At 42.4% G+C, this 21,443-nt stretch overlaps 1 long non-coding RNA gene across 1 annotated transcript; it reads left to right on the top strand.

The window, feature by feature from the left end:
• The first annotated feature begins 1,947 nt into the window (after positions 1 to 1,947).
• LOC121289961 lies at positions 1,948 to 21,016 on the top strand. Its single transcript, XR_005945683.1, has 3 exons — positions 1,948 to 2,037; positions 16,659 to 16,751; positions 18,671 to 21,016. It is a non-coding gene; the product is annotated as an uncharacterized LOC121289961 (long non-coding RNA).
• The last annotated feature ends 427 nt before the right edge of the window (positions 21,017 to 21,443 follow it).

Raw genomic sequence — 21,443 nt, 5'->3', positions numbered from 1 at the left:
GTGTTACGACTTAAGCTGTAAGGGAAACCAACAATCCTTCATTTGTATTTTTTTTTAAAATAGCACCTAACTAAGCAAAAATCTACATATGGAATTCCAAGTACAAAAGAATCAGGGCCCAGGGCCATGCTCCCCTGAAATATTTTGAATGTTTGCATTTCAAATGATGCATTCAGCCCAATTTAAAACACTGCACAATTGCAAAGTTTTAATTTAAATTAAAAAAGTGAAATTTTGATTTCAGGCAGTTCAAGCAGAAGAGGACTTCCCCAAAAGTTGAGTGAGCAGTTAGTCTCCTAAATCCAACCTCCTACAGTTCACACTCTACTTCGCCTAACTCACCACCCTTTCATGGAAACACTCAAACCTCCCCAGTTTTGACCCTTCACCTCTATAATTGAACCTGACACTCTTCTTTCACCTCATGTTTAACATGACACTTTATTCTCCCTTCAATTCCACCCTTCTCCATTCCAACCTAGTTCAAGCTGGTACTCCTTATCGATCTCCCATTCATACTGTCACTATTTGCTCAACTTGCCATTGAATCTGGCAATTTTTCTGCTGTCCAGCTGTCCCAGTTCTTAATGAAATTCCCACACCACTCTGTCAATGTTGGTATTGAACTCCATCCTCATTACCTCTGTCTATCTCCCTGCTCCCTCACCCAAAGCACTGTTGCAATTTTCTCTCCTCTTTTGAAGATACTTACCATTGCTGAGATTTTGGTGAGTGATTAGGAGCAGAATGACTTGTTGATTTTGTCTTCCCTAGGGTGATCTATAGCATTTCTGCTCCTACACGATCAGAAATCAGATAGCTGAACACAGAGAAAGAATTAATCTTGGAGTCTTTCAAGTCTATATGATTTAAGATTACACAGACTTTACCCACTGAATCAACTAGGGCAGTGTCTTCTGACTAGCTACACAGTCTCTCAACTTGGGTACATTTAAAACAGATTTGATATGCTAATTTTGCAATATTAATACACTTTTGCATTTGCCTAAAATTTTGAAATGGTTGACAGTAATAAAAAGCATACATATTGGTTTTTGACATGTTTAATATTTATCTTCTCTATCTTGTAAAATATAAACAGCTATTATTTAGTATGGTTGCCAAGAACATCCTGTGACATATCATTTACTATAATTTGTAAGCAGGCATGTAACATTTTCTGTGACACGAACATTTAACGTACAAGCTCAACAAAGACAGGCACATACTCCTAGCCAAAGTTTAGCAAATAGTTTGATTTGCTGAAGACAGCAGAGTGGGTGATTGAGACATCCAGTTCTATTTTTAATGTTATTTTTATACAGCCAATGACATCTAGTTCAACACATTTACAGCTGTAATGTGTAGTTTTAAAAAAAATATCCCACCAAAAAGTCTATGAGAATAAGTTTTGTGGTATCCACCACTGAAGGGTTGTGCAACTGAACAAGTCATTTTATTGCAGGAATTAAGAAGGCAATTGCAAAGAACAAAACACTGAGAAATCACATCCCCAGTGACCATTTCCTACCAAAATCATTGAAGCAACAAGTTCATATACTTCAAGCTAGCAATAAGATATGGTTTACAAAAGTCCCCTACAGACATGAAAACTCAGAAGAGAGAAGTCAGTCCATTGCCAATTACCTCATTTCAACATAAGCCTCTCAGTAAAACTTATAGCTGTGTGCAGTGTAAGAAGTTAAACTGACTTATAACTTAACATGAACATGACATGATTTCAATTGAACTGATGTTTTAAAAAATTGCTCTTGGGCTGTGAGCAGCAGTAGCAAGGCTGGTATTTATTCCGCATCCCTAGTTGATCTGAGATGGTAAAGATCAGTGTGCTTCTTGAACTGCTGCAGTCCTTAATCGTAGTGCTGTTACTATAGTGTTAAATTCCAACCCAGTAATGAAAAAGGAACAGCAATACGCATCCAAATCAGCCTGGTGTGTGACATGAAGGAGATGTTGTTTTCGGGATACTGCTGCTCATGCAGTTGGTGAGCTTGTGGCGCAGATTGAAATTGGCAGGTATGATGTGGTGGGCATCACGGAGACAGGGCTGCAAGGGGATCAGGACTGGGAGCTAAATATCCAGCGATATACATCCTATCGAAAAGATAGGCAGGTTGGCAGAGGGGGTGGGGTTGCTTTGTTAGTAAGAAATGAAATGAAATCGATAGCAAGAAATGACGTAGGGTCAGATGGTGTAGAATCTGTGTGGGTAGAGTTGAGGAACCGCAAAGGTAAAAAAACCATAATGGGAGTTATGTACAGGCCTCTGAACAGTAGTCAGGATGTGGGGCACAAGATACACCAGGAGATAGAAAAGGCGTGTAGGAAAGGCAAGGTTACAGTGATCATGGGGGATTTCAATATGCAGGTAGACTGGGAAAATTAGGTTGGTAGTGGATCCCAAGAAAAGGAATTTGTGGAATGTCTATGAGATGGCTTTTTGGAGCAGTTTGTGGTGGAGCCCACTAGGGAACAGGCAATTCTAGATTTAGTGATGTGTAATGAGGCAGATTTGATAAGGGAGCTTAAGGTGAAGGAACCTTCAGGAGGAAGTGACCATAATATGATAGAATTTTTCCTGCAATTTGAGAGGAAAAAGCTGGAATCGGATATAACGGTATTACAGTTAAATAAAGGCAACTGCAGAGGCATGAGGGAGGAGCTGGCCAGAATTGACTGGGAGATGAGCCTAGCAGGAAAGACAGTGGAACAGCAATAGCAGGAATTTCTGGGAACAATTTGGGAGACACAGCAAAAATTCATCCCTAGGAAGAAGAAGCATACTAAAGAGAGGACGAGGCAACCATGGCTGATAAGGGAAGTCAAGGATAGCATAAAACCTAAAGAGAAAGCATACAATGCGGCGAAGAGCAGTGGGAAACCAGGGGATTGGGAAGCCTACAAAGACCAACAGAGCGCAACTAAAAAAGAAGTAGGGAGGGAGAAGATTAAATATGAGGGTAAATTAGCCAGTAATTTAAAAGAAGATTGCAAGAGTTTCTTTAGATATGTAAAGGGTAAGAGAGAGGCAAAAATGGACATTGGGCCGCTGGAAAATGACGCTGGAGAAGAAGTAGTAGGGAACACAGAAATGGCGGAGGAACTGAATAAGTACTTTGCATCAGTCTTCACGGTGGAAGACACAAGTAACATCCCCAAAGTTCAAGAGAGTTGAGGGGCAGAGATGAGTATGGTGGCCATTACCAAGGAGAAGGTGCTAGGAAAACTGAAAGGTCTGAAGGTGGATAAATTACCTGGACCAGATGGATTACACCCCAGAGTTCTGAAGCAGATAGCTGAAGAGATAGTGGAGGCATTAGTGGTGATCTTTTAGGAATCACTGGAGTCAGGGAGGGTCCCAGAGGACTGGAAAATCGCTAATGTAACCCCCCTGTTTAAGAAGGGAGCGAGGCAAAAGACGGGAAATTACAGGCCGATTAGCCTGACCTCGGTCGTTGGTAAGATTTTAGAGTCCATTATTAAGGATGAGATTTCAGAATACTTGGAAGTGCATGATAAAATAGGGCAAAGTCAGCATGGTTTCGTCAAGGGGGGGTCATGCCTGACAAATCTGTTAGAATTCTTTGAGGAGGAAACGAGTAGGTTAGACAAAGGAGAGCCAATGGGTGTTATCTACTTGGACTTCCAGAAGTCCTTTGACAAGGTGCCGCACAGGAGGCTGCTCAGTAAGATAAGAGCCCATGGTGTTAGAGGCAAGTTACTAGCATGGATAGGAGATTGGCTGTCTGGCTGGAGGCAGATAGTGGGGATAAGGGGGTCCTTCTCAGGATAGTGGCCAGTGACTAGTGGAGTTCCGCAGGGGTCAGTGTTGGGACCATAACTTTTCACTTTATACATTAATGATCTAGATGAAGGAACTGAGGGCATCCTGGCTAAGTTTGCAGATGATACAAAGATAGGTGGAGGGACAGGTAATATTGAGGAGGTGGGGAGGCTGCAGAAGGATTTGGACATGTTAAGAGAATGGGCAAAGAGGTGGCAGATGGAATACAATGTGGGGAAGTTTGAGGTCGTGCACTTTGGTAGGAAGAATAGAGGCATAGACTATTTTTTAAATGGGGATAGAATCCAGAAATCTGGAGTGTAAAGGGACTTGAGAGTCCTAGTCCAGGATTCTCTTAAGGTTAACTTGCAGGTTGAGTCGGTAGTTAGGAAGGCAAATGCAATGTTGGCATTTATTTCGAGAGGACTAGAATATAAAAGCAGGGATGTGCTGCTGAGGCTTTATAAGGCTCTGGTCAGACCACATTTAGAATATTGTGAGCAATTTTGGGCCCCGTATCTCAGGAAGGATATGCTGGCCCTGGAGAGGGTCCAGAGGAGGTTCATGAGAACAATCCCAGGAATGAAAGGCTTAACATATGAGGAACATTTGAGGACTCTGGGTCTATACTTAATGGAGTTTAGAAGGATGAGGGGGGATCTGATTGAAACTTACAGAATACTGAAAGGCCTGGATAGAGTGGACGTGGGGAAGATGTTTCCATTAGTAGGAGAGACTAGGACTCGAGGGCACAGCCTCAGAGTAAAGGGAAGACGTTTTAGAACAGAGATGAGGAGAAACTTCTTTAGCCAGAGAGTGGTGAACCTATGGAATTCATTGCCACAGAAGGCTGTGGAGGCCAGGTCATTGAGTGTATTTAAGACCGAGATAGATAGGTTCTTGACTGGTAAGGGGATCAAAGGTTACGGGGAGAAGGCGGGAGAATGGGGTTGAGAAACTTATCAGCCATGATTGAATGGCGGAGCAGACTCGATGGGCCGAATGGCCTAATTTCTGCTCCTATATCTTATGGTCTTATGGTATTGTCTGATACTGATAAGCTGAGAATTAATGTAACTGGCAAATGCGCATTTTAATGGCATGAATAATTTTAAAGGAATAAGAAAATGTATGTTTGCTGAAATCCTACTGGACTTTCATCCATTCAGGAATTGAATTTATTTTTGCTGCAGTTTTTCATATTGTCAGATCATAAGGGCTTTACCACAATCGAAAAACAAAAGCATTTTTTCTGTGTTCAATATACAGCTGTGACCCGTGAAGCTCACTTTTGAATACTATTGTTGCAGCTTGGATAAAATATTTAAAAACATTTTTGTGTTTAGCAGTGATAAACGATGGTTGCAACCTTGCTTTTGCAATCCTGCCAGCAGAAAATCAGGTTCATCCTGTTAGTGATTGAATAAATTACTTAGAGAGAGTGCAGTCCAGAAAAATAAATGAGGTCTTGGCTGAATCAGACAATCAGGTCCTTCCAAAAGTGTAAAGCAAGATTGTTACTTCCTTTTTTGAGCACATGCGAAACTAAAGGGAACTTCTGAAAATAACAATAAAAACAGAAAGTACTGGAAATACTCAGCAGGTCTGGCAGCGTCTGTGGAGAGGTAAACAGAGTTCACATTTTAAGTCGAATATGACTCTTCTTCAGAACTGAAGAAGGATAGAAATGTGATTTTTTTTGCCTTGTGCCATTTTGAATCTTGTTTTTCACTTATTTGCTTTTGAACAGTGTAGTATTAGGATGTTCAGGGCTGAAAGGGTTCCTGTGTGATGAGCAAAGAGGGAGTCACCTAAGGCTCTAGAAGGAGAAAGCTCGTGATTTAGACTGTAGTCTTGTATTTCTGTAAATAGTTATGGTCTTACAATAAACCAGTTATTGTTCAGGCATATCTCTGTCTCCACAATCGTTCCTTAACCAATCACAACCAACATACAACATGGTGGCAGCAGTGAAGGACCTTGAAATCTCCGAATATCAACTTTAAAAAATAGTTTGCAAGCTTGACTTGAAAAGAAGGTGCAAAAACTGAAGACTTTGGTAAGATAGTTAGAAAATTGCCATATGAGCGCCATAGAAGATGTAGAGGCCAAGAGGCAGAGAAGAAATCAACTGTTCAGCTTACTAAGCACTATGCCATAGCATGTGGTGGTCCCTGAAAAATCCTGATCCAGCAGCAGATTCAAGGAAGTGTGAACAAGCCTTGAAAAAAGGCTTAAAAGCTTCAAACTTATGGCATAGTAAGCAGGCAGCACTGGGAGAAATTAAAAGCTGCATTTTAATGAGTGCAGGTTTTGGAAGACCCACAGTCCTTTCCCTGCTGCGACCAGGCCATAAAATTCTGTCCAGAGATTCAGCTTGCAACTAATGACAAGGCAGTGTATGTGCAAGGCAAGTTATAAACCACAGCGGACACATTGTCCAGGGCCACAGAGGACCATCCCATGACATAGGATGTTAATCTGCTTGACACAGTCGAGCCTTATTCCAAGTTCATGGCAGTGAGCTCCAAAAGCTACAACAGATACGCCAAGAGCAGATGCAGGATGAAATATGCATTCGTATCCATCAATACTGCATGTTGGCCACAGCAGCATCCTGGTGGAACAGTCATGAAAATATACTTCGAGCAACGGAAACACTTCATTGTAATTGATGATCTGCTGGTGTACGATGAGCAGTTGGTTAATTCTCGCCTCACTCTGACCAGAGATTCTGCAACAAATCCACCAAGGCCACATGGGCATCACAAAGTGCAGAGCACCAGCCCAATCTGCAATGTGGTGGCCAGGAATATCAAGAGCGATTGAAGAGATGATTTCACACTGCCAGGTGTGCGTGCTGCTCAAACCAGTCAGAGGGAGCCCCTTATCCCCATCCACTTCCCAACCAGACCATGGGAATGTATGGGAATGGATCCATTTATGTCAATGGGCAAGTCCTTCCTCATCATTGTCGACTACTTCTCCAGGTGGATTGAAGTGAAGCATTTGCACACAACAACCAGAGTCAGTTATTAGGTCATTGAAGGAAGTCTTCGCAACATATGGTATTCCAGACCAGGCGATGTTTGAAGTTGGCCCACAATTCGCTAACAGCGACTTCACTCATTTCGCTGAGAACTACAGATTCCAACACCTCACCAGCTCCCTGAGGTATCCTCAGTCCAACAGTGAGGTGAAAAGGGGCATCCTCACTATTAAAACCCTTTTGAAGAAGAACAAGGATTTTCCAATGCACTTGTAACATACAGGTCTACTCCACTGCAGTGTAGACTGGCATCGTCAGAGCTGCTGATGGACAGAAAGCTTCATACTCAGTTTCCTGTGCCGCCCAATAAATTAACAGTCCGGGACTGTCAGGAGGTTCAGCAGAAAAAACAGTCCTACAGAAAACAACAATCCTCCACTTACAATAGGAGATACCATATCAGAAACCTGCCCACGCTGAACAAAAGAGACAAAATTTGGATAAGAGAAGGCATCTTCATCAACAATGATCTTACTTAACACATATCCCAGAAGGCGTGACACGAAGGAACAGGAGAAATCTTATCCTCATGCCTCAAGGTGAATCTTCCATTATATATTTGGGAGAACCAGATGTTGAGAGTCAAACTGACAATGCACCAGATACTGCAACTCTTACCGAAAACCAACCAAGTCAAAGCAAAGAAGTCCAAGAGGAGACCACCGATCTTCCAAGCTCCACAAGGACATGGTCAGGGAGATTGTGAAACCTCCAGACCGAATAAACCTATGAAGTCAGGGACTGGCGGGGAGAAGGGTTAGTGTGTAAATATAAATGTAAAAATATATTTGAACAAAGGCTTGGGAAGAGATGTAATATTACGGTCTTCAGGTCTGAAAGGGTTAATGTTTGGGACTGGAGAAGCAGTACCACCCACATGACGATGAAAGAGGAAGTCACGTGGCTAAGACTCTAGAAGGAGAAGCTTATGGCATAGTCTGCATAATACCTGTAGTCTTGTATATCTGCAAATAGTTATGTTCTTAAAATAAACTAGTTATTCTTTAGCCATATCTATGTCTCCACAATCGCTCCTTAGCCAGTCATAACCAATGCACAACGGACAGAGCTGTTCATTGGCATTTACTCACTTGGACCAATGCTTTGTCTCTTTACTACAACCATTACCATTTCCTTTGCCTTTTGTTCCAGAATGTATTTGTCATTTAATCTCTCCCGTCCTCTACCTTATTCCAGACCTTCCCTTTTGTTCTTGGTCCCCCCATCCCCATTTCGATGGCATAAGAACCATCACATTTCTACCCTCCTTCAGTTCTGAAGTGCAGCCATATTTGGCTCAAATCATTTACTCTGTTTCTCTCTCCACTGAAGCTGCAAGACTTGCTGAGTAATTCCAGCACTTCCTGTTTTTAATTTCTGATTTCCAGCATCTGCAGTATTTTGCTTTTATTCTGAAAAAAAAAAGTTGTTCACAAAGAAATATAAAAATGAAGGGCTCTATTCAGTTAGTCTCACTCACTCTTCAAGAGCTTATGGTGGTCCTGTGATTCAAAAGGTTGTACCTTCAAGTCTGGCTGAGAAGACCATGCCAGGCATTGATCAGCCCTGAATACACATTATCCCAACTTATATTTATCTCCACGTGCTTTGGAGAAGTGGCATGGATATAAATTTTCTACACTGTTTACTATCCTACTATAAGATCCCACTTCAGTTTCCTCTGTCCACGGCTGAAGATATTCTAGGCCATCTCATAACTCATTGCTTCTAACAGCTTCCAGGGTTTGGATGTTTCTACTGTGTCTCAATGACATGAGCTGAATACATGTTCATAAAACATGTGCGCTTATGATTTTAGGAAAGTCCCCATCATCCCTTACTGTCATGATGACATTGGACCATTGTCTTGATGATTATCCTCAATGGGCTGATAAGAAAAAAAGACATGTTCATTGTGAAACGATAGCCCAGGCTATGACAGTATTGGAGGCGCAGGGATAAAGTGGGTGTTGATCCATCTAGCCCCAATTCCCCCCTCCCCTTCTGAAGTTAGGGTTAGGGTTAAGGTTAGCGTTAGGGTAGGGAAGGGTTAGAATCAGGGTTAGGTGTGTGGGACCAGGGAAATTGAAACTTTCTGGCCGCACTTGGATGCGCCAACACTGATACCCCCTCTAGGCTGGCAGAAATAATTTAACACAGGTAGGCTGGATTGGAAATTCGTGGGGGCGGAGATCAGACCCCTGCTAAGGAACCAAGAAAAGAGCAGGAAAGTGAAGGGGGTGGTGTGGAATTAGTAAAATTCAAGATTGTGGAGGGGGTGAGATGTACGAATGTATCCTTGTGGAGTTGGGAGGAGCACTTCTGTTCCTTCTCACTCACACAGGCCATTCAAAGTGCAAAACAAAACTACCTTTTTGGCCAAGATGCCACCTGCTGCAAACTGACTGGTTTGAAATTGTGTGGGAAATTACCAGGGCATGACTTTGCTATTTCAATGAAGCCCTCGCTTCCATGAGTTGGGAGAGCATGGCCTTCCATGCCTGATTACAGATTAAGTTAAGATGGTGGGATGGAAGCATTTTAATGCTGCATCTGCACTGTTCCTAATGAGCAAGGTTGTAAAAATAGCCACCTTAAGCAAAGATGTCTTCTTTTGCTCCTAGTAGAAAGATCAGGTGAAGATTTGAATCCACAAAAATGTAATTTTATATTTGATCCTCTCCTTACAAATTGTTTTGAGCAATGATGTTAAGACGATCTCATTATTGAGATCAGTTCTATAGATCTTCCAAGATCACTTCGGCAGAACTTTGGCTTATAACTAAATCATGGGCTGGATTTTAAGACCCCTGGCAGTGGGTTAGCAACTGTGGGGGTGGGAGGCTTTAAATACCATGGATGCTGTAGCCTCCACATACCTGCCCCTGCTGTAGTTTTGCCAATTATTGGCCACGTAAGGGCCTCATGCACCGCTGCTGGGATTTAAGCAGCGGCAGGAGAGGCCCATGCCAAGCATCCAGCTTGGCACTTTTCACTGTGCAGGCTGGTGGTGGACAAGGGTGAGTGGGTGTCTCCTTAATGGGCCCCCTAAACCCATCAGAGGAACCCACCCAAGGTCTCCCCCAGACTTACCTCTGGTCCTGACTCCATTGCAGCATACATCGCTGCCCTGCAGTACTGGTGGTGGTCACCAATCCCAAGTGGCACTGCTGGAACTGCAGAGTTGGAGAGTGGCCTGGCCTCTGATTGGTCAGCAGCTCCCTTCAGCGGGACTTCCTGTTGTTTCCAATTTGCCATTAAATGGCTATGGGACGAGCCCACCAACTGGAAGAGAGACCACTGGTCCAAAACTACGCCTCACATATCTGTCATAAGGCAAATGTTCTGTGGAAAACTACATAAAAACCACACCCTACTCAGAATAAACTGCAGGAAGTGATGGGCAGGAAACTGCTTGAGTGCTAGGTTTCAGCTTAATATCATTCTTCCACATAACAATAGTGACTACACTCCAGCTGCACGCAGCTCCTTGTGATGTTTTGACAACAACAACAGGATTTTCAGCAAGATAATGTAGACTTCACCTCTCCACAGCAAAGTGGCCAAAGGTTATCAAAATTTGGCAAATGATCTTGATTTTTAGCAATTTACCAACTGTTATGGTTTACAGTCATAGTGTTCCCCTTTAAATAAATACTCTGGCCCCAAAAGCTGGCATGGTTTGCCCCATGTGTCATTGTGGGATAAGTCGGTGGAAGGCCAACTGAACCTACTGGGGGAGGCAGTGGCATAGTGATATTGTCACTGGCCTAATAATCCAGAGACTCAGGGTGATGCTCTGGAGATCCAGGTTTGAGTCCCACCACAGCAGATGGTGGAATTTGAATCCAATAAAAATCTGTGATTAAAAGTCTAATGATGACCATGAAACCATTGTCAATTGTTGTAAAAATCCATCTGGTTCACTGATGCCCTTAGGGGAAGGAAATCTGCTGTCCTTACCTGGTCTGGTGTGGCCTACATGTGACTCCAAACCCACAGCAATGTGGTTGACTCTTAAAAAATTCCCTCTGAACAAGGGTAATTAGAGATGGGCAATAAATGCTGGCCTAGCCAGCGACACCCACATCCCGTGAATGAATAATAAAGAAAGAACGCGAGGGGATTGGTTGCATTGGGTCTGTGCGATTACCAGAATATTCCGGCATGCCCTACAGAGTGGGGTGTTCCTATGAACATGAACTGCAGTGGTTCAAGAAGGGGGTTCATCACTGCTGCCTTCTCAAGGGCAATTAGGGATGGGGGCAATAAATGCTGGTCTAGCCAGTGACACACTCATCCTGTGAATGAATAAATAAAGAAAAAGAAGCCTGAGTTCAGGATAACCTATGCTTAGGCAAGATGATGGCATAATGGTAATGTCACTGACTGATAATAGTGTCCTAGGCTAATGCTCTGGGAAACTAAGTTCAAATCCCACCACAAAAGAACTTAAATTCAGTTAAAAAAATATCTGGAATTGAAAGCTAGTCTCAGTAAGGTGACCATTAAACTATCTTTGCTTATTGGAAGAACGCATCTGGCTCATTAATGCCCTTTAGGGAAGGGAATCTGAAGTCCTTACCTGGTCTGGCCTACATGTGACGCCAGACCCACAGCAATGTGGTTGACTCTTAACTGCTCCCTGAAATGGCCTAGCAAGTTACTCAGTTCAAGAGCAAGGGGCAACAAATACTAGGCTTGCCAGCAATGCCCACATCACATGAAAGAATATATTCTTTCCTTCAACTGGCTCAGTCACGATCTTTTTTTAAAATATTCATTCATGCGGCGTGGGTATCTCTGGCTAGGCCAGCATTTATTGTCCATCCCTAACTTTAAGAGTCAACCTGATTGCTGTGGATCTGGAGTCACATGTAGGCCAGACCAGGTAAGGACACCAGATTTCCTTCCCTAAAAGATATTAGTGAACCAGATGGGTTTTTACAACAATCGACAATGGTGTCATGGTCATCATCAGACTTTTAATTCCAGATTTTTATTGGATTCAAATTTCATCATCTGCCCTGGTGGATTCAAATGTGGGCCCCCGGAGCATTACCCTGGAGAGAATTTTTGGCTCAGCGATTCGGGGTGGGGCTTGCTCGCCGAGGTGTAAAATGACGTGGGGTGATGTCAGGTGTGCGTCCCAATGTCACCGCGCATCATTTAGCTTTTCAGTTTGGCGGGTGCGCAGGCAAGTTGGCTGCGCACTTGCCCAATTGTCAAAGGCCTGTTAAGGCCATTAATTAACTAATTAAGGTTATTGAGAAAGCGGCCTGTCCAACCTTAAGGTTGGTGGGCAGGCAAAGAGCCCAGGCGGCCTTTGCATTTTTCATGGAACCTCATCCACGGGCAGGATGAGGTTTCATGAAGGGTTTATAAATTAAATAAACTTTTTCATTCAAGTTCATTAACATGTCCCAGCTCATGTGATACTGTCACATGAGGGAACATGTCTTAAATTTTTTTTTATTTATTAAAATTTTTAAAACTTAAAACTTATCTCCCTGAGGCACCTCTGTGTCTCAGGGAGATTTCTGCGCTGTCTTGCGTGCATGCACAAAAGAGCGCACTCCCAACTCAGGGAATGCCTCCCCCCACAGCCTGCACAGGGAGCGCACAGTGCTTCCAGATGCACGTCATGCTGAGCGGGCCTTAACTGGTGCCTGCGCCTACCCCCGCACAACCCCCCCCAAAGGGGAGGAAAATTCTTTCCCTTGGGTCTACCGGAATACTAGATTAGTGACAATACTACTCTACTGCCTCCCCCTATTTATTTATTGTGTGCCACAGTAGTGGAGGTTGGGCCCAAAAGTCTTCAAATTTAATCCTGGAAAATTTACCAGGGCTCTGCCCTCCTGGTGCTAATCCTGCTGGATCATGGTCAGGGGGCGTGGGGGTGACTTCAGCCATGGGCATTGGTTAGAGAGGCACAAAGTCCCTTATGGGGACATCTTCAACAATTGTCACTTGCAGCCAAAACGTGCAGTCTAAACCCACCATTGCTGCTTTTTCCTGTTCCTCCCAACTCTCCATTCCAATATTTATTTTGAAAATTTTCTTTTCTTTGGCATGCAGAATTGGGGGTCCCAACTTTTCGTCTGCCCAGGACTTGCCCCCACCAATCCTGTAGATGCCATCTGGAGGCTGGTACACCTTATCTCACCCAGTGTACCAACCTCCAGCAGCCTGCTGGTTCTTGACCAAAGAAAGGATATTAAAACAAGCTTGCATTTATATAGCACCTTTTACACCCTCAGGATATCCCAGAGCATTTTACAGAAAAGAAAGAACACTTTGAAGTGTAGTCACTGTTATAATGAAGGAACCGTGACAGCCAATTTGCACACAAAAATGTCTCACACACAATAAAAAAATTAAATAAATGAGTGATTAATCAGTTTTAGTGATAGTGATGAAGGGATCAAGGTTAGCTTGGATATTGGGAAACTCCCCTGCTCATCTATCTCTCTTGGGACCTTGAATGTCCACCTGAAAGGACAGATACAAGCAGCTGTGTTTTAGCAACTCAGCTGAAACATGCCATACCCAACAGTGCTGCCCTCCCTCAGTACCAGATCATATGAGCCCAAGCCTCTCTTGTGGAGCTTGGACCAATGTTTTACAGACACAGAGGCATCATTGAGCCAAGGCTGACTAAGCCAGGCAAGCGGAAACTCCTGGGGTAATTCATCCCCAATCGTGGTTTCTCCCACTCCCTTTGACCAGTTGCCCGGTAAGGAGTGAACAGAGCTTTCGGGAGCTACTGAAGTGGAAGACAAATGGAGAAGCCCCTGTGGATTTTTGAAGTTTGTTAGACCGAATCACATGAGGCCTTCAGAAGGGTGAAAATGGGGGTTCCAGGCTAGACCCATGGCCTGGATCTGTGAAGAGAGGTAGAATTCTTTCCGAAATTCTCTCAATTGGCCCCAGATTAGGGTTGAGGAGGGGACCTGGGTAGTTCCAATTCCCTCCCTCCACCCCATTAAGAGTGGGCATGCTGGATTTTCCAAAGACAGGCTTGAAGAGATGTTTGGAATTAGGTGCCCTCCCACAGAATCCATTGGGTTCATGTCCTGAGGATCCTTGTGGCCAACAAACCTCAAACAGGAAGCCATTACATCTGATGTCAACATCTGCATGTGCAAGATATGCTTGGAAAGGTTAAAACATTATGACTTATTAATTGGCTAAAAGACCAAAAGAAAACATATATCATATTTTAATCTGGAACTCCTCCACCTGCAAAAAACAATTGCTGCAATTACTCAAACCAAATAAAGTGCTGTCAGTAGTGGGTACATATAATTTAATCATACTCAATAAATCAAGAGTTTTGTAAGCCAGCCACATAACTGCTTTTTTCACTCCTAAGCCTCAATTGTAACCCCCCCACCCCCACCACCACTCCTCTTCATGCTCAGGGTGAATGGAACATTTCAGGGTTTAAAATATTGGCAGTGCGGCACTCAATAAATGCACATGCCCAATGTCATGCCAGTTTCACCAAAGAAACCTGGTACCACAGGAAGAAGGTCAGGAAGAGGGCCAGAAGATCAGTTCATTTAATTCTTTTTAAAGGTTTTCCTGTGAGCATTTCTACTCCTCTGGTCTCCTAATTTGTCCTGGCTTCTGATGCTTGTCAAGGACACATTGCCCACTGTACCACATTCATTTCCCTTGCTGCAGCCAGTTTCTTTAGGCATCCAGTTGCAGCCTCCAGCTATGTTTGCCCACTCCCATCCACTGCAGCCATGCCATTGATCACCAGGTTTGGGTGGGAGTCATGTCTGACTTATTAAAATGAAACCTGGAATTTCAAATGGCGCAGGCTTCATGTTGGTGGGCCTGATGTTCATCCTGCTGGCCACACACCTCCAGTTAAAATATGGTAAGTAATTTCCTTTCCTTTCCTCCTCCCTTGAACATCCTCATCCTCTCATTCAAATCCCTCCTTGCCCTTTTCTACTTCTGTAACTTCCTACAGCCCTCCAAGAAATTTACACTCCTCCAATTTTGACCTCTTGAACATTCCCCACTTCCTACCATTTGAGATTGTGCCTTCAGCTGTCTAGGCACTAAGTTCTGGAATTCTCTTCCCTGTTTACCTCACCACCTCTAAGATATTCCCTATCTGCCTCTTTGATCAAGTATTTGATCACCTGCCAGTAATTTCTCCATGCTTGGAACATGGTGACTTTTTTTTTGTCTGAGAACAGTGCTGTGATGCACCTCAGGACATTTTACTATGTTAAAAGAGCTAAGTAAATGCACAAGCTGTTGGTGTAGATGTACAGCATCTCCATTGAGATCAATCCGCTCTCCATGCATGTACACTTTGACTGAATTCTATTCCTGTTCCTAGCTCAGGAGTGCTGAGGTTAATTAGAGTGATGGTGGCGCTGAAAAATATTAACACAGCACATGCATGGGATTGAATCTGGTCTGGAGTATGTTGCTCTATATGATTAATATAACCCTTGCGATGGTTTCACTCTTCCATAAAGACTGAAGTTCACAGGTTTGATTCGTGGTCTGTGCTGAGTTAACTGGTCTCAGCTGAGGAGAATTACATGGAACAATTTTAACCTAACCGCCCATCATTGGGAAACTGACAGGATTGAGTGCAATGTTGGTTTTACACCCCACCCGGTTTTATATTTTGTTGAAGCCCACAGTAATATTGGATGGAATGTAAAACCAACCTCCCACCAAGACCTTGTGGGTCACCCAAGAGGAGGATTAGGTTAAAATTTCCCCTATTTCCCTCAGTTCTCTTGGATTCAGGAGATGGGAAATAAATCAATTCAGTTTCTTACTCAAGATTGGTATCCAGTGCTTCATGTACAAGTACAGATTGGTAAGTCAACATCAGTTTGTTCAGTCATTTCAGAATTTATTAAGCAACCTGTACATTTTGAGAATGTGCACAGGAATTCCACAATAAGCATCTGTTCAGAGCTACATGACTATCTGCCAAGCTACTCACCATAATGGGAGGGCATGGCCACACCAAGGCTTTCAGCAGTGGAGCAGCCTTAGCCAAGGAAATATTCTTCAGCTGATGGTCTGAAGATTTTGAGCTCTAATCCAAAGTAGTCTTCTCTGCATTCAAAATGTGGGAAGTCAAGCATGTAGCTAAAGGTGCTGTCTACATGTTTTACAACTCTTGTCTATTGATTGGGTCCTTGATTAGACATGTTTGCTGTCTCATGGATGGAGCTTCTTCTGCCATTGGCAGCTACTGCCTGCATTTCTCAGTGACAAGGAAAGAGCAAAATCGCATAAGTTGCAACAGGGAACAATAAATCTAGGTATTTTAGTCACATTGTACAGTCTACTTTCTTTATTTGTGTTCTTTCTTCTCCAAAACCAACAGATAGAGAGGGACACCCACTGATCCTATTAAAGTTGAGCTCAAATACTGTTCCCTTAGCTAACACCAACAGATGACAAATGTGTTGCAGCACGAAGAAGGTGATAACAGTTGCAATAAAGAAAGCAGTTGCACCAGGAAATAATCAATGTCTACAATAGCTGATAGCTGCTATTTGATGTAATTAGCAAGCATCATTGAACAGGAACCAAATGGCTGAATGGGCCAACAACCCAGTATATTCAGTCACTCTGCTCAATTTTTTAAAAATGGAAGTTAGAAAACTTAGGCTGTGACTAATAAATCAGACAGAGTGCAATAACAGGGAGGACATTTGTTTTGTAAGGGGTTGCTACACAGGGAAGGAAGGATATAGAGCTACAGAGCAAATTGGCCTTCTGTTACTTTTATTACTATGCCCATAGATTGAAGAGGACCTATGGTGAATTCATGTGCCTAGCACTATCTCAATCGCACACAGTGCCCTGCCGGAGGGATATTTGTTCCACACTTGAAAGGTATTTTAAGTCTAAACAAAACAATGATATGCGAAGAGGTTTTAAGACAATAAAGTGCAGTTAGCTGTGCTAATTCTGATAGACAACCATCTGTCTCTCTTTCAATTCCTCCAGTCAGTGTGTGATTAAAGACAACAGCAAGCACACAGAGCTTAGTACAGCCTGCCCTAATCATAATACATTGACGGATTTGTGTTTGAAAAGTACATATACGCTTCCAGGAGTTAGCTAACTGCCATGCTGGAGTGCCAGATATGTTCAGTTCCTTTTATCGATGGATTATAAAATATGATTGGTGAACAAAGAGACTTCATGAAGCTGAGTACCATCAAGAATGTTTATGCAATGTATATTACAGTGCATATTTTCCCCATCTTTTCTGAAAATTATAGTTGCACTTCAAACATTGGATAGTAGGCAATAACATTTCTCTAAATCCTGTACCTCTGACTTCAGAGGTCATCTTACCTGTGCTTGTTATTTCTTGGAGCCACCGACCTTCGTTTCTCTGGAGCCTCTGGTGGCTCAGTGAGTTTACCCAACGAAGAGCTGTGTTCACAGGTCTTGTGCTGAGCTAGTTGACCTCAGCCGAGATAGTTAGGGCACTACAATTATCTTGTAGCCCAGGTTAGATACCCACCCGAAAGATATCTGACTAAAACATTTGCAGATGTTTCTGCTAGATGACACCAATATACAAACGCAAGTTTTGCTGTGGTAAAGTACTTTCATAAGTAGGATGAGCTGTACAATAGACAATGGACAAAGCTGCAACCAATGCTGCTGTAGTGTGTCAAATACTGGTAACTAAATATCAGGGCTTGGAATTTCCGATAAATTGAACATTTTTTACCCCAAGACAGTCAACCAAAGTGCAAAAGATCAAAGAATTTCAAGTGCAAGTTATGTTCAATGTTAATTGAACTTGCGCTTGTTTAAAAAACATTGTACTAGAAGCAGTCCTGACCATGATGAAGTAATCATTGTTGCAAGTTTCCTCTAATTGTGCCTGTTCATGGGCTTTCCAAGAAGCTCTTAAATTGAAGATTCAACGACACTAATGGGCACCTTTTAAAAGCTTTATTTTAACATTTACTAAGAAACTGATGATAGTACACCAAGTGTACTACCAAAACTAGTACATGGTTTTGTGTAGTTTTATAAAGCTATTTTCAATTATTTAAAATTGGCTTACTGATAATATAAAATCAACAATATCCAGGCTTGTGCTGACAAGTGGCAAGTAACATTCACATCATAAAAGTGCCAGGCAATGACCATCTCCAACAAGACAGAATCTAACCATTGCCTTTTGAAATTCAATAGCATTACCACTGCTGAATCCCCCACTATCAACATCCTGGGAGTTATCATTGACCAGAAACTGAACTGGAATAGCCATATAAATACTGTGGCAACAAGAGCAGGTCAAATCTTCACCATATATCTGACTGCTGGGGACCATCTTGCACATCTGTGCTAGTGGCCTCTTGCCATCAAATTCCTCCTCCTGCTCATTGGTCAGACACTGATTCATGCCAGATTTGGGTGAAGGTTGGAGCCTGAAAATGGAAATGAGGCTCAAGAGTTAAAATTTCTCCTGACCTTGACATGTGAGTTTGCCAATCTTCACCCTGCACCCCCCCATCACCCATCCAGTACAGCAATCCCGCACAAAGTTGAAATCCTAGCTGGTGTTTTTATAATAATTCCACGAACTGTTTCTAATTTGAAGCAGGTTAACAATCATCAGTATCAAGTTAAAATGCCTATCTTCTATTGAAGCTAATATGTCGGAATGGGGTGAAATCTCAGTACTTATGTCCATCAGGGTTGGGTGTCAATGTGATCACCGCGCATCCACTTCTGAAATAAATTAATAGTGACCTTCTCATTTGGGTCTTTTTTGTCTGTACCAGCCTATCTTCCAGACAGAGGAGATAGGGTTACATGAACATGTGAAAAAGTACAAGATAAGACCACCTTGTCTATCCGCAACATCTCAACGGAGGCCTACATGCTTCAACAACTTTCCTCTTCCTCAACTGTCACGCATCATCCTGGGAGAGGCAACAAATACGGAGGAAGTAAATACAGCCAACTTAGAAAAATACTCTTCAAACTCCAAAGGCAATCAATTAAGCAACCTCCAGTCAATACTAGTCACAGATGGGGGTTAGTTGAAGCATTGAGCTCCAAAATGGCACTGCTTGCATCAAATCAGCATTGCACTCTGATGTCATGATCTGCCTGCTCTGCATGTTTCCAGCTCATGCTCACTGCTTGTGTACTAACACCTGCATCAATATGGCATCCAGCTCAATTCATCCCACAAGTGTAAGCATGTGCTGTGGAGGCCATTTTGGAGGTTTAAGGGCATTCAGAACCAAACAACTGGCACTACTGTGCCTAATTTCTCACCCTCGATCTTCGTATGTAACATAACTAAAGAAGGCTTTGCTATCACTGCTACATCTATTTATAATCCTGTTTTCCATTGATCTTTTGGCTGAGCTGAAAGTTTTCATTATCCTTAACTGTGCCATACATCTTCCTTTTAATATGAGGCACATCCTTGGCTTCTTTTTCCTGCAGTATTGGCTTGACAGCCCTTCATTTATCATTTATACTGTATTTATCCCTACCTCCTATCATCCCCTACTCAACCGTATCCAAATCCTAGCTAATTCTCACAAATTTAGATCTTCTGAAACCTAATACCAGCATTAAATTATCTGCAGCAGTAATTTGGCCAATCAACTTAAATCTGATAAAGTTATGATCATTGTTACCAGATGTTCCCCCACAATGCATCTGTGGACCCAAGTTCCAGCAAAAGTCAATGCCCTCAGGAAAGAGGAAATCATTGCCAAAATCATCTGATTTAATGTTTTAAGGTGAAAGCCTACCAAGAGTAATAAAAATAGGGAATATTTAGACTAGTGGTCACATAAGGTCAAAATCAGACACAGGTTTAAAACCCACTCCTGGCTTTATTTGGTCAACTTTACTCAAAGATATTTTTAAAATTTCTCATCTGAAACATCTGCCATATATCTGCGGACACACTTCTTTAGAGAATACAGGGTCGAATGTCTGGATTGGTTTTGCTGATTTTCAGCCATAATTTCAGTGGAAGATCTGCAGAAACCTTGAAGACATAATTAAATTAATACAATTTCTCTAGGGTTTTGGCAGACCTTTGAACAAAGCAATGGCGACAATTAGAAGAAACTCCACAGAGGGTCAACCCCTATGCCAAACTGTGACCGAGCCACAACTAACAAAGTTCCAGTCGCACTGACTGTTGCGACCACATGAGGAGGGGTAAAACTTGAGTCCCCTAATTTACCACCCCAGGTGTGGATGTAACAGGGTTAGTAGTGAATTTAGCGAATATGTGCTTTGCCAACATTGCAGGAGTCCCACTATGCATGCTTTCAGATTATAAAGAATCGATCAGACAGGCTTTCTGAGTTTAAATCAAAGAATGAGATAAGTTTATTGACCCTACTTCCTGAATTAAAAAGAAACTAGGTAAATCATAACCTTCATTCATAGCCACTCACACTCTATGGGCTCCACACACACACACAATAATATAGGTGGTAGAATAAGAGGATAGACTTCAAGAAACTTTACAGTTAACTGTCCTTTGGCTGGTCTTGATGTGGTGATTCATGTTGCGGCTGTTTTGTTCAATTGTAGTTGTATGGAGCAGATTTCGACATTCAATTCCAAAATATATTAGTTTGTTGTAGATTTCTCTTCTCAGGATGTTACTCTGCAATAACTATGCGCAATATTTCTGAGAGAGACCCATGGTTCTTGCAGCCGTTCAGTATATTCTTCCGATCTCTGACTTGATAAAAACAGTTTTTAAAAAGTCTTGTGGGCTGCAAATTCCAGAGTAATTCAATTACCATTTCTACTATAGTCATTGTGTTGTAGAACAGGTAATTATATTTTTTAATATCTCAACTCAGAAACTTTTGAGGGGCAATAGTGTAAAGGTCAATAGGAGATGGGGTCTTTCACACTCCCTGGTGGAGTTGGGTTGGGGGGGTGGCGGGAGTGGTCAGTGTTTGAGAGTCCCTTCCTTTTCATCCCACTTGGGGGTAGAAAACAAGCTGTATATTCAGCTGGCTGGCAGTCTTTCCATTTTCTTAATGGGATTACAGTTTATTAAAAATCCAACCAGAAAAAAGGCAGCAGAAACTGTATATTTTTCTTTCAAATAAAATCCTCATAACAATGACCTTGAATATTTTGTGTTTTGGAGTTCTTTTGCAGAACACCATTGTTGTGAGCTGTGTTTTGACCTATTTGTACTGGGTTCCCTCTCATGTCAAGCACCTTAGGATGTTTTACTATGTTAAAGGCACTTCACATTTACAAGGTGTTGTTATTCAAGGCAACGGTCCAATTTACAATCTCCATTGTGACTTCTCTGTGATCTATCTACCAATTTACCAGAGGTTACTGAGATATGTTTAATTGATGACTTAGGGTATTGACGGCCAAATCCTAGAAGTTACTCTTGCTGTGCATGAGGGATAACATAGAGTCAATAAAATGAGGCGCATCTGTTAGCAGTTATGGCTAAGATCAGCAGAATTAATATATTTGGGAGCCCAGCTGGAGAAACATTGATCATTGATTACTGGAGCACTTGCAACATTCCTGTTTTGC

Source organism: Carcharodon carcharias, chromosome 2 (genome assembly GCF_017639515.1).
Source record: "Carcharodon carcharias isolate sCarCar2 chromosome 2, sCarCar2.pri, whole genome shotgun sequence".
In the NCBI taxonomy this organism is placed as follows: domain Eukaryota; kingdom Metazoa; phylum Chordata; class Chondrichthyes; order Lamniformes; family Lamnidae; genus Carcharodon; species Carcharodon carcharias.
Note: the sequence above shows the minus strand (reverse complement) of the source record. Positions and strands in the feature narration are given on the sequence as shown.